Genomic DNA, 21,339 nt, shown 5'->3' on the forward strand with positions numbered 1-21,339 from the left:
CTTGGGGATGTGCTGTTATTAAAAAAAAAAAGAAAAATCAAAGATGAAGTGATGTGATGCAGCCTGACGCAAAGTACAGTATCTATTACCACCCTGAAGTTGATTGTTTTCCATTAACAGCATGACATGAAGTGTTTTATTCCTCTTATACCACAGTGATTTGAAAACGTTTACATTTTTTAGGCATACTTTTTATCCTTTTATAGTTACATTTAGATATATACACCTTTTTTTTCCGCCATGTTACAGAGAAACTGCACAGTCCTCCGTTCTGAAGGCTGGAGGAAAACGTAAAGTTACAGCTTCACCTCTGTCTGTTACAAAGCACTCACACTGGAGACTCCTTCCTTAAATGTTAAATAAACATCTATTTACAAAAAACTTCACCATGTCAACGATTATACGTTATTCTTTGTTAAATAAAACGCAAGTCCCTCCGAACGAGCTGTTACTATAGAAACGATAATGTATTAGAATGAGCGCTTTAATATACGTAAACCTGACATTTGAATTATTGTCAGAGCTGCTGTTATAGAAAATGAATCAACACCTTCTGACCAATCAGATATGAGAATTCAACCGAGGTTTACTTAACAATGCTGTCAGGCTGTGTGATGTTAGATTGAGATTTATTTACATTTATTAATACCAGTGACTCCCTTCTTCCTGCTGGACTCCGAGACACACACATTCTCATTTTTGGTATTAAGCATACACCCACTCAGAGCTCCTCTAATCTTCATATAGGGATTAATGACATGCTTTCAGTGGGCTGTGATTGGCAAACAGACTTCACTGGAACATGATGGTGTTTAATCTTATTTATAATTGTGAGATTTGTGAGTTTATGGCATAGATGTACAGAACCTCAGCCTTTTGTGCCACTGGTACACAGAATTATTTCCCTGTATATCCTGCTAGAGAATAGTGGTATAAGATGTAAGCTCTTTTTTTTTTGTTTTTTTTGCTTCACACTTTAATTGCTGCTTTATTCTTTTTTTCCCTAATATGCTGAGATAATTAAAGGCAGAGAATCTCACCCGCTGCTCTGCACAGTTTGAAGTTTTCCCTTCTCCCACATCTGACTCACATCTGATTCATCTCATTATGGGCTTGATCATTAGCGGATCAGTGGGATCAGGTGTGTTTGCAGTAGGGAAATGTTCCAACTCCGCAGGGCACTGGGGTCTCCAGAACTAGAGCTGAGAATTTCTGGTTTAAAAGCCAAGCTTTTAAAGAACTTCACGGAGTTACAGTGACAAATGCTGCTTCTCTGGTCCTTGAAAAGTGATGGCAACTGATTTATTTCGTTCCTGGGTTATATATGTGAATCTAAATTTAACAAGAAGTATATAAGGAAGATAATTATTCATTTCAAACTAATTGTTAAACACTGAAGAATAGATCTACAGATGATTATGACCATAAGCTGAGTTAATCACCTCACTAACCCATTAATCCAGCTTTGTGCTACACACCAGGAGGACAAATATACACCGTGTCTGACACAGTGGAAAAATTGTATTTGTCTGGGTAATAATCCCAACACATCTTAATATTATATTGATAATAAGAATATTAATTGATCCGAGTTTGGCTTATGGGATTAAGTAAGCAATAAAACACTTGGTGGTGTGGTCTGTTCTAGAAAATAATCAACAACAGGGTGGTGTAATGAGCCTTGAATGTCAAGTGGAGCACATTATTCTTCTTATACCTCGGCAATTTGTTCACAAGTTTTATTCATTAAATATGATAGTTGATAGTTATGTTTATTTTTATGGAACATCCATGAAAAGTACCTTACGTTATAACAGATATAAAGAGTCGATCCGTCACCAGCTTCTTTTTTTTTCTCTTCTCCACACAGTGTGTTACCAAGAAACCAGACAGTGCTAGTTTTATTCTGAAGTTTCGGTTAATTATTAGGCTTGGATTGTGTAGAGTATCGCTGTACGAGTTCCTAAGCTGTTACTATAGAAATGATAATGTATTAGAACAAATGTCAGAGCTGCTGTTATAGAAAATTAATCAACACATTCTGAGCAATAAGAATGGAGGGCAGCGCTGTGGTATAAAAAGGACTATCTACAAAACATTTATGATTTCCAGTAGTCTCCAGTAATCTTGTTTTCCCTAAGGCAAGACATTTTATGTTTATGATATGTCTTGCATTAGACTTAAATTAAAATTAATATGATAAACCTTTGATGTGGCATGATTAAAGGCAGATTATTAAATAAATAAATAAATAAATAATTATTATTATTGTTAAAATAATATGAATGAGGATGTTCACAGCACACACTTTAGAAATGTAGCTATTTAGGCATTAGAAGGTAAAGAATATTGTACACTTTCAGAAATAAACCTATGAAACTGTACTTTTCACTGGCGTGGTACCATCAAGGGTACATCAGTGGTCCTTAAGATCTCGCTATGTATCTTAAATTATTTTAAAGCTACACTATATTCACGTTTCCAGGTGAAAAATACATACAAAATATATAAAGGAAGTACCCTTGATGGTACCACCCCAGTGACAAGGAAAAGTACTTCTTATTTCTGTAAGTAAATAACACATCTGAAAAGTTTTTAAACTAAGAGGATGAAAAACAAGACCTGAGTAGATTAGATGTAGATTGCTAATGATTTTATTCTTTATTACTGTAACATTAGCTCAAAAGTCATAACCTCATACATATATAGCCTACTACACAGGCTGTAGGAAACATTATTCATCCTACGTAGTGCACTTGTATAGAGCTTAGGGAAGCATTTGAGACCGAACCTATGAGAAAAGTACCCTTAGTTTCTTTAGTGTGTATCTTTTGCCCGGGAGGGTGCATGTGGTGTACTTTTCATTAACATTTAAAGTAAAGCTTTTAAGGTACATCAGTGCCTCATTGTCCCCCCAGAGTCCCCATTTCAATCCTGAGCTCGGGTTGTTGTTCTCCAGGTGTCCATGTGGGGTTCCTCTGGGTTCTCTGGTTTCCTCCCACCTCACAAAAACATGTCAGTAGGCGGACTGACTAAGATCAATTGAAATGTGTGTATGCATGTGTATACTGCAATGAACTGGCATCCCATCTAAGGTGTATTCCTGCCTCGGGCCCAGTATTGCCCTGGATAGACTCCAGATTTACAGCAGCCCTGAGAAGTGAGTGAAAGGTGCATCAGTGGTCCTTAAGGCACAGTTCTGTAGCTTAAACTACTTTTAAATGCACACTACTGTAAAGGTGGAAGATGTGGACTAAAGACACAGAACATATCCTTTTAATGGTAACACAGTTTGGTAGCTTTATTTCTGACAGTGTAATAGAATATACTGCTTCTGAATCAATGCCATCATGACAGTATGTTTGGGCAAAGATGCTAATGTTTAGTTTTCCCATCAGTGCTGATGTCATTATCTTTTAGGAATCATAAATAAAAGGGTTATTGCTGGTGTATGACCTACTGATGAGGGAATCTGTGTGTGTGTGTGTGTGTGTGTGTGTGTATATGTGTGTGTGGGTGTGTGTTTTTGCCGCAGGAGCACCCGACCTGAGATCAGGACCATTACATCATCGCTCTGAGATAAAACCATGCCCGCCTCCTGAAATGTGATTGGACGAGGCAAACCAGTTCAGGGAGGTGATTGGTTAATGAGTACCACTAAATGGCGAGAGGGGGCGGGGCTTTAGAGGCGCGTAGGGCGCTTCAAATACGGCTGAAGGAAAGACGTGCAGGGAAGAGCCGGAGATTTCACATCGGGTTTGTGCTGGTGCCGTGGTGCTCGAGGTGAGAGAGATCTGAGAGGACGGAAAAGTATAATACGACATAAATAAATAAATAAACAAATAAACAAACAAACGCACGCTGCACCAGCATTTCCTTTAACGCACGGACTGTAGAGAGAGGAACACACCGCGCTCGCGCTCGCATCCGGCGTCGGCTGGAGGTAAGGGTGGCACTTTTATTATCTCTGCTCATTTCCATATACGCAATCACACACACACACACACACACACACACACCATATACACACACACTGAAAGTTTGGACCTAAGCAATCTCTTAGCTGCACATCCTATAACCTATAATAAAACCATCTATAAATAGATTCAGTATAGTCGGATCTGGTCGCGCGCAGTTTTGAGTTCTCAGCATCAGCACCAGCATCAGCACCACTGGACAGTTTTTTTTTTTTTTTTTAAATCCTAACAATAATATGCATCTGATATGACTTACATGCAAATAACCAAAGCAAACAGCACACACTTTATTGTGAATTGTAGATTTCTTTAATAAATAGGCTAGCCATGGTTTTATCCATCTGACCCACTTCATCAAAATAAAAAATGGAGCCTCTTGAGCACTTGAGGTCCCATCAGAGGATTGTTTGGTTTACGGGAAGGTTGCGATGGAAACAGTTGCTCAGATTGCAGCAGGATCAGTTTATTAGTGTCGAGATGGTCCTGGTTAATCAAGATCGCAGTAATATTTCTATTTCTATTGATTTATCAACCTTCTCCCAGGTTATATTCTGGCTGTCATGCTGAGGTAACACTTTAATTTCCCTCTGAGGGATTAGCAGAAGTTTATCTTATCTTATCTTATCTTATCTTATCTTATCTTATCTTTTAATTTGAGAATAACATTCTGTAATAACAGGTTCTTATCATAATAGCACTTAAGCTCTTAAAATTAAAGGTGGAATTAAAGGTTCTGTACTGCACTGCTTCTCAAAGTGGGGTCTGATTTTTATTTATTTCGTTACAGTGGTAGAAATCACAAACCAACATTCTCATTATCAAGTTATACACTGTATTGGTTATTATACACTTTTTAAAAAAAGTACTAACCTGTACATTTCTTTGTTGATAGTGTGGTACTATCAAGCTTCAGTGTGTGTGTGTGTGTCTTTCCTGGAAATATGCATGTAGTTTACCTTTAAAGCATTTGTCTAAAAGCTAATTACAGACACAAGAGTGGTCCTTAAGGTCCAATTATGTACCTTAAATCATGTCGAGCTGTACACTACATTGTACATGTAATAGAGACACACTAAATATACAAAAATGTGTACTCTAGACGGTATCACCCCAGTGAGAAGAAAGAGTGAGAGTGTATTTATTGTTATAATTATTATCCTGTTTGTTAATCCAAACCTCAATAATTAACAAAAAATAAGGTTCATAAATATTGTATATATGTTTCAATCCAGTAATAGACTAAAATGTGTTCAGTAGGTCAAACATTTAGGAATAAAAAGCTTTATTGGCTTTCAATAAATAGCCTAAATATCATTGCAGGCATTTAAATAATGTTTATGAAATGAATCCAAGGTGATCCGTGGAAGTTATTTGACAGTAAAGGTGTCCCTGGCTGCAAAAGGTTTAAGAGAGACACAGAAGAGCTATGTTTCATTTCTTAAAGAGTCTTTAGGGATGAATTATGTCTTTAAAAAGGCTGTTGAGGGGTTGTAATGTTTAAAATGCTGTTATGTTGTAACGTGAGTCACATTGTTCCAGGCTAGTTTTATACACTACACACAGAAAGACTTTTATATATACATATACATACATACTGTATATATATATATACTGTGTGTGTGTATATATATATTGCTTTATACTTATTTGTCTACCAACAAAATCAGGGTCATAACTTGTGTCCATATTTTCCCCTATCAGTGCGTATAGATGAGATAACAGCTATCATCATGTCCGAGCCGTTTATAGTGTAATATCTGAAGAGAGCTCTAGATCGGCTGGAGATCCCTTTTGTAATCGATCGCTGGTGTAAGATTCCCGTATCTTCCAGAGAAATACGAACGCACCATTGTGTGTGTAACATTATTTGCATGATGATGAATTATATTCATATCAATATTTAATATTTTAGAGGAATTAACATCATGTTTATAATGATCATGTTAATCAATATCTTATTTTTTTTATTTAATCAAAGAAATTGATTAAAAGAGGCCACTATTACTTGAATTGAAGTTGTTACAGATCACCATGTGTCTAGATTTCACAAAACATTGCAGGCATCCTGACAAAAAGCACCAGAACACTATTTTTGTAGGCTGCGCTGAATAGAAACACTGAAACCCGGAGTATATGACAGTAACATGGGCCTCTGAGCGATCAGACCTATCAGTTTTGGCTCTGTGAGTTACAGCAAATGGATGGGATTCAATGTGACCTTTGTGAAGAGGCTGTGTGTGTAACTAGAGTACATTTGTAGTCTTTCTCTTAGAGACTCTTTCACTAATGTAGTAGTGAAATATAGCCTGATTAATAATCAGAACGGATTGGACTAAAGGACATCAACCTACACACTTCCTGAATATGAAGCTGTGAATGAAATTTCATGTGCAATCTAATAATTTAATCATTTAAAATCATTTAATAGCGTTTGCATTTTGACATTGTTAGATTAGAACTTTGAGTTAATGCATCTCTGACTATGTGATTATCCTCCCACCCAGATCAGTCCTCTACTTTACTGTGAGTAGTGAATTTACACAAAATTATTCTAGCTGTTCTGTGTGTTTAAAGTGCACAAGCTTGAAATGTCAAGACTGTGATTGTTCATTAAGACTAATATTGAACAGCTTCTATATCTGGGCTTTATATGTCAGTTAGTAAATAAATGTTAGAGGACATTCATGGTACTGAAGTCCAAATGTGGGTTCGAACCCCTGCTGAATCTTGGCACCTGCTGCACTACACACATCGGTCAAGGCGCAATCTGGCTTAACGGTTTTTAATAACTAGATTAATTAGCATGTACGGACAACAGACAGTCTTTTCATATTCAGGAACATGCAGGTTTGTGGAAACACACTGATGAAACCATGTACAAATACATCATGTAACTCACCTCAGGGTCACCTCAGGGTCACCTCAGGGTTAAATATATCAAGAGAAAATGAAGATGCCAGACTCAAACAGGCGAGGACACTGCAGCTCGTAGCTGAAAAGCTGCCCAAAGAGTTTGTCGAGGCCGCAAACACAATGTGCTACGTGATCATATATATTTGTTTATTTTCCTTAATCTGTATAAATACACTTACGTAGCTTGCTATAGTTGCTAAAATGATATCTGTAAAAGGACAATGAATTAATAATCATTAATCAGTAAGCACAAGGTGTTGCATAATGCCCATGAAATAATCCCAACTGAAAGAAGCTAGTAACTAGCTAGGAGTAAAATGGTAATAGAATGTTAGCAAAAAATCGATGGCTTCTGTACAGTAGTGCTACATGGTTCTTGATTAAATGGGAATCACAGTTTTCTTGTTTGGAGATCATGATTGTCACTCAAATCTTTGACCAGTTTTCTTTCACTTTATTCCGTTCTTACATCACTGTAGCAGAGCATAGTGGCTCGACTTCCCTGCCCTACTTTCCTTTCGTACTAAGTCAAAACCTGAGCACAAATAACTGCTATATAACATAAAACTTTAATCATATTAGGGTGCAGTAAGCACTGTGTCCTCCCAAAGGTTAAAGGAAAGCAGAAATATTAACAGCTGGTTAAATAATTAGTCGGTTGTTTCTGATCTTTGGACCGTAGCGACTCATACGCCACTCGTAGGAGAAAATCAGAGTTGATAAATGCACTCTATGCATATGCATAAAGCTCACTGGCGAGTTCGGAGTGAGACGGAGCATACAGCCATGACTCACTCGCCTCATTCATTAATTGAGTAATGGGCAATTTAATATTCAGTATGTAATATTAAACATCCAGGACAAATTTGTTACTTCTTACTACAAGACGGTGTTTGAGTCATTTTAAAATTCACTCATTTTCTGATGTTGTTTCTCCCGTAGACTCGCCAAGCTTCAGGTACGTCAGGTCATGTGGTACATCTGTGCTGATTGGTCATAGTGAATAAGGAGGAATAAGGCTGCTCTGTTTTATGCAAATGCTACAGAGCTGAAGCTGGTTTTTTTTTAACCAAATTGTAAAGTTTTTAATGTGATTTTAATACAATTTTGTGTTCAGCCCTATAGTACAGTGTGTGCTTTGAAGACGCAGAAAAATTCAGTGGGGGGAAAAAAGAACGAGAAGAGGTGGAAACTGATTAAAGGCTGCTTGTTACCTAATGTCTGTCATCCACCTAAAGTGCATGCACACATCATGTACTAATTTCTAGCTACACCACTGAGGCAAAGTAGTACACAGAGGACATAGATGGCACAAATGTGAAATTATTTTAAGAAATGGTCCTGGTAATATGCAAGAAAACTTGTTTAAAAAAAAAAAAAAGGCAGTGTAGTAAATGCCTCACCCCTGTCCTCTTACACACTCCTGGGCTCTTAAATATACAGCTGTTTAAAACAAATTAAATTGTAGTTACGTTAGCTTTCTCTGACTCACCCTGAAGGCTTGTACAGCGTATTAGGATGTTTATGCCAGAATTTACAACCCATTAGCCATGTTCCCTTTTTGTCTTAAACCATTAAATGCCTCATTTACATCATTTATCATTAATTAGATCTAGCTGTTTGACTTCCAAAGTGCTTAAAAATCGCAACTTGCATGCAGAATGCTTTTTGGGTTGAGTGTTTAACAGAACTGCAGCTCGGCTCAGGTCCAAACTGAGAGCAGCAGAGAGAATAACGCTAACGCTAAACCAACAGATCGCAGGAGAACCTGTGCCATTCAGACAGAGATAACGAACGTCAGTCCTGATCATGTCGCCTAATACATCACACACACTTTATCAGTGTTATCATGATATTATTTTATGGTTATCTGTAGTCTCAGATTAATAGCAAAAAAGCAAGCGGACTAGCACAGCTTGCTAGCTAACAAACTAACACTGCCTAGCAAACGACGCTGGCTGGCTGAGCTGAAGTTAATCATTGGAACAATACTTTTGTCTATGAGCATGGCTGCTTTCATACATACACGTTACAGCATTTAGAATGAATGTAACTATTTAAAAACTATTACAATTAAAATTTTTCTTTTACATATTTGACAGGAAAAACCTATTTGATTTGCTCTACCCTGTGTGTGCGGAGCTTGCATCTTCTCCCTGTGCTTACGGGGTTTCCTCCGGGTACTCTGTTTTCCTCCCCAGTCCAAAGATATGTGTTGTAGGCATCTCTAAATTGTCCATGGTGTGTGAGTGTGTGTGCGATTGTGCCCTGCAGTGCACTGTTACCCCATCCAGGGTGTCCCCCACCCTGTGCCCCAAGTCCCCCTGGGATAGGCTCCAGGTTTCCCCGCGACCCTCTGTAGGACAAGCCATACAGAGAATGGATGGATGGATTTGTTTATAATCTACTTTTAGTTTTGTAACGTGAAGTCTAAACTTTCAGGCTAATTTTGTTCGTATCACTTGATGAAGGAAAAAAGGCTCTGAATAACTCAATCTTTATAAATAAATAATCTTTTCATGTATTTAAAAAAAATCAGATATTGTGTATAATGTGTATGTAGAATGTATCCAAAAGTTTAGATTACATGTAAGTCATTAAATTCTAAATGGAACTAACTGGAGGGTTTTCCCCCATTTTCTCCCCAAGTTGTTCATCTGCCAATTCCCACCCACCAGCTTGCTCTCTCCTGTCACACAGCAGCTACCCATCGGGGAAGGTGAAGGCTAACACGTGCTTCCTTTGAAACATGTGAAGCCAGCCAAACGGATCTTTCCGAGCTGCTGTTCATGCTGCGTCACCGGGCAACGTGACACATCCAGAGGAAAGTGCTATCCGGCCTTTTCCACAGACATGAGCTCACAGACACCCACGATTGGTTTGTGTCACTGTGATTGACAAGAGAGAGAGAGTATACTGTCCCTCCCACCCAGAGAGCACGGCCAGTTTTGCTCTCTTAGACCTCTGGCCACAGCTGGCTGAATCTCAAATATAGGTATAAAGTGCACTCAGGATTCTACAACACCATTATTTTACACTCTGTGTAGTGAGTGTATACAATAAATCAGGATTTTCTTTGCTTAAGAAAGTGACACAGTTTTCACCTTCCATATTGTGTGATATGAGTGCACTTTGTAGGAGTGCTGCTAACGTTTGTCCCATCTCTTCTGGTATAAAATGAAATGATCATCAAAATTCAAATGCTTATAAATACTAGAAAATATTTTTAAGTAATCAGAATTCAGGTGCAATATACACACGACCCATTTCAGTCTGCACTCTGTGTATGGGTGTGTGTGTGTGTGTGTGTGTGTGTGTGTGTGTGTGTGTGTGAGATGCATTTTCATATTTCTTTAAATTCTCCTGTGGCTTCCTCCTGTCATGTCACTCCAATGCTGAAATGCTGCTTTCTGATGTTTGTGTGCTTGTAATCTGTGTTCCTGACAAATACATGCACACCTCAAACCTGCAGTGAATGAAATCAGGCCAGTGCTACAGCAGAGATGATAAATATGAGGTGGATTACTGCAAAACTTAATGTGGTTGGAATCTGAGTGAGCGAGAAACTGCACCGAGGAGAGTCAGTCAGTAATAATCAGATTTGCACACACACACACACACACACACACACACACACATACCACAAACGCATTAGGTACATACTTGCATTTTGTGAGACTTGGGTTTGGTGAGGTGTGGCTGCTTCTAAAAAAAAAGAAAAAGCTGGTTGATACATTTGAGACAATTCTACACCTACACACATAGATACACACATAGTCTTAGCAGTGATGTAATACCAGCACTACGCTCTTAGAAATAAAGGTACCAAACTCTACTTTTCCTTGTTGCTAATGTGGTACCATGAAGGGGACTTGTTTTGTATCTTTAGAACAGTAGATATCTTTTACCTGTAATCCTTTAAAAATAATTGAAGGTATATAATTAGACCTTATGGATCACTACTCTAAAAGATAAAAAATAAAGGGATCACTTTCTCAGGTAAAAGATTTAATTAATGGTACCCTTAATAGTACCACCCTATCAGTAAGTATAGAAAAGTATAGTTTGGTATTTTTTATCCTGGTAGTGTAGCGTAGTAGTACTCTTGGTGGCCTCTTGATAGAATGCTAGCTTGGCAGTTCATTACGCCATAGCTACACGATTAGGAGAAACATCTCTCTTATTTCCCCACACTTCCCCAGAGCGAAAATAATTTCGATGATTAATTGTACTTTGTTAGAATTACATTTATGTTTATGCTACTTGGCAGGCCCTCTTATTACGAGCAACTTACAAAAACAATTCTGTAGCGGGGGAGCAAATCTGTAGCTTGGGCACCTGGGACAGTTTTTTATTTGTTTTTTATTCATTACCGGGCTTCGCTTTATTCGTATGGTTTGTAGCTCATTGTGGTCTGACCGCTTCGAGTCCCACCACCTGCTGCGCTACACACCTTGTCCATGGAGCGATCTGGCTTACAGTAACATGGTTTTTACTAGGTGGATTAATTAGCATACATAGATGACAGATGACTTGTTCAAAATCAGGAGCCCACAGGTTTTATGCTAGCTACCATTTTTTAGCCTGGTCATTAAGATTTCCTGGCAATCATGACACAGGACTGGGCAAGTACATTTGAGTTAGATAATGAATTTATGATTTGTTCACCAAATTTGAATGCTAGTGCCAAGACGCATCAGTCTAAAGATACCAACAAGCTAAAGGCACCACTTATAAGAAAATACACAACATTTAAGTAAGCAAGTCTCAAAATATTAAGACAGTAAGGGGAAGATTGTTTCACCACCTTGGAGCCACAAGAAGAGTCTTCTTTGTACCTTGAAGGGGGTTCAGTCAAGCCGAGCCATACTTGTGTCTTGAACAGAAGTTGACCATTACCATTAGGTGTGGGGGGGCTAGTGCATTTTCATCTTTGTAGGCAAGCATCAGTGTTTTAAAATGAACATGGACAGCTACAGGAAGCCAGTAGGGGGAACTCAGCAGTGGCATAACTTGCATTATTCGGACTTAATGCAGCAGTCAAGTCTCGGTCGATCACTTGAAGGGCCTCCATTAGAGGAAAATGGTAGAATCCTCCTGATGTTGTACAGGAACAAACTACAAGACAGAGTTTTGCAGTGTGTTCATAGAACAATAACTGACCATCAAACACCTTTCAGAAGGTCTGATCAGTGAGTTCTCAAAGGGGACAGAATGGAGATCAAGGCCTGGTCATGCATTTCCTGCAGTATAAAGCAGCTCAGTCTTTCTGCGATTCAGATTTAGGTGACAAGCTGCCATCCGTAATGAGATGTCTGGCAGACATGATGATATCATGTCATCATGTATCAACCTGAAGAGGATGACTTGGGTGTCATCAACATAACAGTGGTAAGAGAAACTATGTGGCGATATTACATCACCAGGAGAACAGGTGTATAGAAAAAAGGGGCCCAAGCACCGAAACTGGTGGAATGTCTGCGTAGATCAGATGTATAAGCCAAAAGAATGTGTGTATGTGTGTGTTTTCCAGAAAATCTCTTACACTGTCAGTATTTATCATGTTGTCGAAAGCTGAAAGTTAGTGCGCAGTGCTGCTCAGGTAAAAATAGACAGTTGTTTCAATTAGTTCTGTCAGCAATGCCATGTTTTTCTATGCATTTGATAGTCGTTGTTTGTTGTAAAGTTATGAAGATGCTAGGAGTGGCACCAGAGGTAGCAAAGTAACATGTTTACAACAGTAAAGGATTACACAGCAAAAGGGTTTCTAGTGCAGTCGCACCCCCTGTGCAGACAAACCGAGGCTGCTGTCGTGTGATTATAGGGCGAGTCCAGAGGGAGGAGGTTGTGAAATCCAACCTAAATTTTTTGGGGCGTCACATCCAGACACAAAACGGATACAAAATGGGTAGAACGCAATAGACAGAAACGCATTTTAATTGGTATTTTGAAAAAGTCAACAGCACGGTAACCATCCAATCATACACCATGACTAACCATGAGACCATGTGACTGTAATGACCCTAGTTGTGATGTCACATTTTTTTGCACCTTGGCTTGTGCACAAATATAATTTCTGGTGTCAGAACTGCACATATGTCACTTCACTTATTTCTTTATACTCAAGTAGGGAAACCTTTGAACACACACACACACACACACACACAGAGCTGCAGGCCTCTTTTGAAACTCCATGCAGTGCCTCATAGAGATAGAAGTAGCTCACGCTTTAAACTACATTAATTCCCCAGTGGAAGTGTTTATGAAGGGCACAGGCCAATATTGACTCGCTAATGCTGTTCGGGTTGCTAAGAGCCTTGTGTAACGTCCGTGATGATTCAGTGTGAAATGACCTGCCTCGAGTGAGTTACTTAGACGTCCGGCTGCTTCACGCTTGGTTTGAGTGGCGTGGAGGATGTTGTCAGTACTCGCAGTAATACGCTGAAGAGCTTCATTACGGAGAGGCTCGATTGGAGAGGATGGGCTAAATGAACTTCAGAGAGTCCGCCATTCAATTCAAGTGCTGCTGTGGGCGGAGAGAGAGAGAGAGAAAGAGAGAGAGAGAGGGGGAGAGAGAGCAAAAAAAGAGAGTAGCCGCTTTTATATCTCTACAATCATGAAAGAGCTCCGGTTGTGTCCTTGAACAAGACTCATCTCCCCTGAGACAAGCTTTTTACTTCCATCTCCTGTATCTCTCTGCCGTCTCTCCCACACCATGTTGCTTTATCTCTCTTTCCATTTCTATCTTCCTTCTGTCTCTCTATCTTTTTGCACTCCTTCTCTATCAGTCCAATCAGAAATGATTTGCTAGTTCCGCAGGGCACAGGCGATAGACAGGAAGAGTGGGAAAGAGTGAAGAAGCAGGAAGGGAGAGAACATTTGAGTGAGAATTAGAGATAAAGGAAAACATAGATGTGCTTCTGTCCATCGCAGCGTTTATCAGTTTATCAGGAGTGACTTGTGCAGTAGCGGATGGTGCTAAACCTCTTTTTGAGCTGCTACTAAGATATCTGGTTGTTAGATGTCGTATTTTTTGTTAACTCAGTCAAACACTGTCTACACTGTCTAGAGTATTTTTCTAGCTTCAGGTTTGTCTCTTGTGGGTGAGAAGCAACTGTTAAAACTGTTTCTTGCTCATAGACTTGTTACTGTCCAGCTGTTTTTAGGTTTTAATAAGCTTTTTTTTCATTTCTATCAAAATATCATATGTACTCAAAGTATTTATTTTATATTTATTAGCTAGCTCTGAGAAATAAGTGGAAAAAAAATATTTTTAAATGCTTGGGCTGGATTTTTTTTTTTTTTTTTGTCAGCAGCAGTTCCGACCATCACGCTCACTCCAAAACACAGCTGTAGAGGCTGATGGGTATCAGAGCGCGAGGACACTGCCCATAGCTTTTCTGTCTCATAATCACCTCTGGCATGCGTTCAGACTCAGTTTGGAATTGAATTAAGTGAAATCTCATTGGTTCACTTCAGCTGGAAGGGAAAAGATGTGAGACAGTGAGATTGTGTGTCCACGTGTATTAGTTTTGGAAGAAATCTGAGAGAAATGATGTCAGTCTCGAGGTTCGGAAGTACTGTTAACTGAAAAAAGTCAAGTCCAGATGAAGGCAGCTTCAGTGGAGATGTTATAGAAATGAATCATAAATATGGCTGAACCATGCTGAAGTGTATAACATGTTCAGGAGAAGTGATACATGCTTCAGAACAGAAGGGAAAGAGAACACTTGTCAGTCGTCGTGTGTGTATGTGTGAAAGTGTGAAAAAGGGTGGGTCAGGGGTGTGGAGGATGTTGGCGAGGTGTTGACAAAGTGTGACACTCCAGATTTAGCTCTCTGCACCAATTAACAGCTGCTCCATCCTCCTCATTCATGTGCCACCAAAAAAGAAGTCGGGGCTGAAAATTAAAGACCCGACTGTAGACCTGACTCAATTATTAATAAGTTACGCATACATTTTTCATCACCTCCAATGCATTTGCAAATATGAGAGGCTGTGCCGGAGCATAGCAGATGAGAAGGAAAGAGTGTGTTCGGAAAGCAGAGATCAGCCCTGCTGCAGTGATCGCTATATACACCCAAACACACTCCTGTAGTCATCCTCAGGTTTTACACCACAGCGGTGAAATAGCAATAAATTCTCTGACTCAAGGCTGTCGAATTTACTCTTAATTTACGAGGTTGCGCATGTAAATTTTCACTATTAATTTACAGCAGTGAGACACTGAATACTGTAAATAATAAACTAGATTCACATTTCCTGAAGGAAACACACAGTGAGTGGAAGGATGGAGGGACGCAAGAAAGAAACGAAGGAAAAGACATGATACAGCAAGAAAGATGGAAAGAAAAAAAGAAAAAAGAAAAAAAGTGAAGAGAAAGAGATCATGTGAGAAAAGCAGAAAAAGAGAAGTATGGAGGAAGGAAGAAATGGAGGAAATAGATAATGTGACATAACCAGGTAGATGGGAAAGGAAACAATGAAAGAAACAAAGAAAGAAAGGGTGGGGTAAAGAGAAAGAGATGACGTATGAAAAGCAGAAAAAGTGAAAAAAAAAAAGGATGAGAAAGAGGGAGAATGAAAGGAAAGAGAGAGAAAAGATGGAAAGAAATAATGAGATAATGTGACAAGAAATTAAAATGGAAAGAAAGAACGAAAGAAAGAAAGGGTGTGGCAAAGAGAAATAATGTTAGAAAAGCAGAAAGAGATAAGGGAGGGGGAGGGAGAGAGAGAGAAAGAGAGAGAAGCACAATGAGGAAGAAATACAGGAAAAAAGACAAAAACAGAAAAACAGAAGGAAAGAAAAAAATGAATGGTGATGTGAAATAAGCAAACAGAAAGAAAGAAAGAGGAGAAACTGATGAAGAGAAATGAATGAGGTGACCCTACAGTGTGCACCTGTACTATTGTGTGTGTGTGTGTGTGTGTGTGTGTGTGTGTGTGTTTAAAACTAAGCTGCTGATTGGTCAGTTTTGAAGCCCAGATGTGACCTCACCAGGTGGCAGCTGGAATTCAAAATGAGAGTCATTCTGTCAGTGTCAGGGAAAATATTTAACTTTAAACTTACATATTAAAACAATTGTACATTTATCTGAAACAGTTGAAACAGAGTCTAAAACTTAGAGATTCCGTCTGAATTCATTCTTGAAAAGCATTAGGAGAAGAAAAAGAAGAAGTCTGAGGAAGAACGATACAGCCGTTCTCACCTTCCAGCAAATCTACATCAGTCACTCAATAATTACAAAATAAAAGGCATTCTTATTTTACAGCTCAGCAGTTGCTTTGCAGCTAATAAACTCACTGAAACACAAGGATGTGAGAGAAAATACTAAATTACAGCCGCCTTTTTTTCAACTTCACTGGCTCAAAAAATAGCAAATTTATCTGAGGCTTTGCTTCAGGAGGAAAATCTCTGCTCTGTTGCCTTCCACTGCGTCTGGGGGCTGGTTATGTTTGTGCTCTACAACAGATGTAAAAATAACAACAGATATCAGACATTGTACATGCACTAAATAACTCAATTATTGGGCTAAAATCCAGGATTGGATTTCTTGAAATCAAATAACAGCTTCAATCTGATCTAAAATAATGTAGTTTGTGATTTACGTTACCAGTTTAACCCCTTAAACTCCAAGGAGCTGTCAGTGGCTTCGGTCTTTTCTTATTAGTTACACTGTAGTTACTGAATAATTCAGAGTCATCGCTGAATAATATGCTTCAGTATGAATAACTGAATAATGGGCCGAGGCTGGTAACTACAGAACTCAGATAATGGTAGCCTTGTAAGTGCGTATGTAAACACACCCATTGATTTTGCTGTGAGGCTGATTGCCTTTCGCAGCGCTTCAGAGCAGAATGAGAGCACGAGGCATTAGCACGAGGTGGTCTAGGATTGTTGTTCAACATGAAACTCATCATGGACTAAATCGATATTATTATGTAAAGCAACAGCAACATGTTTTTATTGCGTATAATTGAGTACACGCTATTATCTATACGTTTTCTATTTAGGAATGGGTTTCGATTAGGGAGGTAACCAAATAAAACAGATACAAATACAGATTTTTGGAAGAAAAACCACAAAGCCACAAAGTTTCGCCAGAAAGGTATCTCGGGTTGAGATTAGAGTCGTGCGTTGGAACTAAGATCCCACAAGATCCAACAAAGCAATTCATTGAGTGTGAGGTTTTCATTTGGATGCAGGTGCAAGGGGTAAGTTTGTGGGAGAAACTAAGACATGCTTCAGTCAGAACTGCCAGGTCAGGCTCACAGTGGTGTAAATGAGTTTGTTTATATTTTGGGACATACAGCCAACTAAATTTGAGAGAAAACATCGTAGGCAGGTACAAACACAACTACTAACTACGTGCGCGAGATTCCCAAAACAGCCCTGTGCGTTATGGACTTGAGTGATATAGCTGAGGTTGAGGAACTTTCAGAGCCAGAATTTACACACCAAGCTGACAGTGCTAGCATTTCCACCTGTTTTTTTTTTTTTTCAGTGTTTCCAGGAGCGTAGTGGCAGGGCTAATGTTTAATAATAACTTTAGAAAAAGGAAACCCAAACCCTTCCTGTGTGGGTCACACCCACTTTGGATCTAATGCTGTATTCAATTAGAGGTCGTAACCTGTAATTCCTGACCACCAACCAGGAAAAAACATAGAAAACACTCCCTCAAGTCAGAATTCCTTCTCAGGAACTCGCGATGGTCTCCTTAACTCTGAGTTCCTCCAAGTTCAGCAAGTGACATCAACTCAACATGGCTGCTCACAGCATCAGAAGTAAACAAAGCAGCACTTCTTACCATTTAGCTTGTTGCAGCAAAAGATAAACATGGAGGCTTCCGTGTTTTTTTTCCCGCTTTATAGTTCGAATGCAATGAGGTCGAAAATGACGACCAGCCTCCCACTTTTGAGGTAAGTCGAATGTGGCATTTATCCGGATACAGATACAGATATTAGGAGCATTAAACAAATACAAATAGAGTTTGTGGCACTGCTTTACACACCTAGTTTCTATCCAATTCATAGAGCAACAACAGGACAGTAAGCTTCTATGGTTCGTGAATTTTTGGTTAAAATGCTAACCTGATAAGAACAGATATATTTCAACATGCAGTCATTTTAAATATTAATATTTAAATGTTAATATTATAAACCATAACAGACCCTTACCATGAAGTACAACAGCTCAGAGACAGAGCGCTATCAGTGACAGGCTTGGGAGATATACTGGATATACTGTATGGTATTTGGACATAAGAATTGTAAATTTGTATTACGCATCACATTGTTCATAAAGCACATAGAATGTATTTGCACTGCTAAAATATACTCAGAGTAATGAAGAGAAATAAAGTATTTCTCATACTGTCTATATTACAAGCGGAAAATGTACACAGTAAAACCTGGAAATCAGTTTTCTTTGCACAGATCTGCGTGTGTGTGTGTGTGTGTGTGTGTCATGTCACATGACTATTGCAAGAAATTGCACCTGATCCTGTAACATCCTGTCCATCAAGATGGAGAAAGAAATCACAGCTTCACAGCTTCACAGAAGGAATAATGTGTCTTGAAAACAGAAAATTTAGTAGACATGCTAGGGTTTTGCTTATTTCATGGACACTGATTTGTGTGAGAGATATATCAACCTCATTTATTTGAGTGTAAGTTGTAGCTTATGACCTGAATAACAAGGGTAATTTTGGGAAAAAGAATTGTTTTGGCCACACTAGCATTTTCATTTGTGTTCATTCTTTTTGTAATAGTTTTATTTTTCTGGACTTTTGGAGTATTCTAGAGTATTTTTCAACTATTAATTCAATGTATTGTATGAGATCCATTTCAAAGATAAATATAAAATAACATGGTCTGTGTTTAGGTCAGAATGTGCTGTGTATAATAAGTTGTATTGTTCCGGTGATATCTTCAGTGAAGCGGAAAAAAAAAAAAAAACAACCCAAACCTAAAAAAAGATTTCAAATTGTATTTGAGAGAAAAAAACATGATAATTCCACACAACCTGGGTATTTTCATTGACGGTATGATGAAATGAACCTTTATACTGCGCTGGTCTTGTGAACATCTGGGTCGATCATCTCTCTTAAATTAAACTCCGAGCCTCTCAGAGCACTTTGTCTGCTCACTGGACTGAGTGCTGCAACTTTTTATTAAGGAGTGGGCTGCCCGGGATCTGCCCCACTGATCAGCACTTAACGCAAGGAAGAGCTGCTCTGTCTCGCTTTTATTCAGTAGCTTTGTCATTTAACATAGAGGCCTTGAGGCGCAGCATAGTGCACTGACACACACACACACACACACGTACAGAATCTATGTTTTATTGTCACTTTTGGCCATTTGTCATTTAACAAATCGTGAAAACATGGCATAGTCATTAGACTGAGGTCATTTGATATCGAACTCTTTATAGCCTATAGTCATGATCTATTTTTACTGATGATTATTACCCAGAGCCATACAATAATGATGACAGGACCCACATATATGATGCAATAAACATTAGGAAAATGAATCCAGTGTAGAAACTGGAGTCTGATGAAAGTTTCTGGAAATGTTGTGCCTGCTCTGCTGTAATGGGAATTGGCATCAGTATTAGACATTCTAATGTCTGGGGTAAGATTTTTTTTTCCTAACTAAAAATGCATTGTAAGTCAGCCAATCACGTGGCAGCAGAGTGTGACAGTATGAATGAGGTAAGGGGTGGTGATTGACACTTGTGACCACCAATTAGTGACGAGTGCTTCCTATTTTAGAGCGGGTTGGTTGCAGCGTGTGATGCGTCACGTCCGGATCCGCCCCTTTCTGTTTATTGGCGATGGTTTCAGGTAAGTGCTGTTAGCATGTAGCAGTTCGCTGACGCTTCCAATTACTGTTCCTGTGGCATTAATGATTCGTTTGTTGCACCCTAGCTTGTCTTTTCATCTGTGCGTGTCTCCTTCGGTTGCTTCAGATAGTGGTGTTGATGACTGTTCTCCTTTCAGGCATGTGAGTTAAAGCTGTTTTGTAGTAAACGGATCTAGCTTTGCTCGGGGCTTGACAGTTTGGCGGTCGGTTTGAGTAATGTGCAGTTCCCTGTACTTTAGTTTAGCAGCGGGTTATATGAAGGCTGTGTATCCTGGCCTGTGAACGGATCATAAAGCACATTTGTCCTCGTTGGTAAGTGTCTTGCATGTGGTTACGAGTGGGGTGTTTTAGTGAGTGATCATGTAATTAGTAACACTGTTTTGTTCTTCGTATTTGCCGCAGGATTCTCCCTTCCGTTCTGGGAGATTATTGTTACCGCGCTGCAAGAACGCTGTTACCTCGCAACTAATAAAAGGGGATCGCTGCTGCTGTCTGGTTTCTCTTTTTTTTTTACTTTTGGTTTATTTAATTTTTTTTTGTTTTATCTCAGGGCGGAGGATCGTCTATTTGATTATAGGAGCTGGAGTACAGACTACGCGGCCGCTCCTTACGACTCCTGTTTTCCTCGTAGTTTGAATTGAGTTTGTTCTTCTTTCTTTATTTGAATATTTGTATATTGTAATTTCATTTGTTATAAGATTTATCTATTTTGTTTCAGGGGCTGGGGTTCCACGGGTGGTGGTGGCTGGGTCAGCGTTTGGCGTGGGACACTTTTTTGAAGTGTGTGGGGTGTGACGTGAGTGCACGGTGGGGTGGGGGGTGTGTGACGTGAGTGCACGGTGGGGTGGGGTGGGGGGTGTGTGACGTGAGTGCACGGTGGGGTGGGGTGGGGGGTGTGGTGTGTGACGTGAGTGCACGGTGGGGTGGGGTGGGGGTGTGGTGTGTGACGTGAGTGCACGGTGGGGTGGGGTGGGGGTGTGGTGTGTGACGTGAGTGCACGGTGGGGTGGGGTGGGGGTGTGGTGTGTGACGTGAGTGCACGGTGGGGTGGGGTGGGGGTGTGGTGTGTGACGTGAGTGCACGGTGGGGTGGGGTGGGGGGTGTGGTGTGTGACGTGAGTGCACGGTGGGGTGGGGTGGGGGTGTGGTGTGTGACGTGAGTGCACGGTGGGGTGGGGTGGGGGTGTGGTGTGTGACGTGAGTGCACGGTGGGGTGGGGTGGGGGTGTGGTGTGTGACGTGAGTGCACGGTGGGGTGGGGTGGGGTGGGGGTGTGGTGTGACGTGAGTGCACGGTGGGGTGGGGTGGGGTGGGGGTGTGGTGTGACGTGAGTGCACGGTGGGGTGGGGTGGGGGTGTGGTGTGACGTGAGTGCACGGTGGGGTGGGGTGGGGGTGTGGTGTGACGTGAGTGCACGGTGGGGTGGGGTGGGGGTGTGGTGTGACGTGAGTGCGGGGTGGGGTGGGGTGGGGGGGGGTGTGGTGTGACGTGAGTGCGGGGTGGGGTGGGGTGGGGGGGGTGTGGTGTGACGTGAGTGCACGGTGGGGTGGGGTGGGGTGGGGGGGGTGTGGTGTGACGTGAGTGCA

At 40.2% G+C, this 21,339-nt stretch overlaps 1 protein-coding gene across 3 annotated transcripts in view; it reads left to right on the top strand.

Annotated features, from left to right (window-relative positions):
- The first annotated feature begins 3,698 nt into the window (after window positions 1-3,698).
- The window catches only part of si:ch211-180f4.1 (uncharacterized protein LOC100144405 homolog), a 32,762-nt gene continuing 15,121 nt past the window's right edge, over window positions 3,699-21,339 (top strand). For 2 of the 3 annotated variants that reach the window (XR_008302166.1, XM_026928180.3), the window contains exon 1: window positions 19,528-19,738. The gene's annotated coding sequence lies outside the window, so the exon portion shown is untranslated. Of the gene's footprint in view, window positions 3,944-19,527; window positions 19,739-21,339 lie in introns of those variants that run through there. The other variant, XM_026928179.3, reaches the window with a different exon arrangement.

The sequence above is a fragment of the Pangasianodon hypophthalmus genome, chromosome 8, assembly GCF_027358585.1.
Source record: "Pangasianodon hypophthalmus isolate fPanHyp1 chromosome 8, fPanHyp1.pri, whole genome shotgun sequence".
NCBI lineage: Eukaryota > Metazoa > Chordata > Actinopteri > Siluriformes > Pangasiidae > Pangasianodon > Pangasianodon hypophthalmus.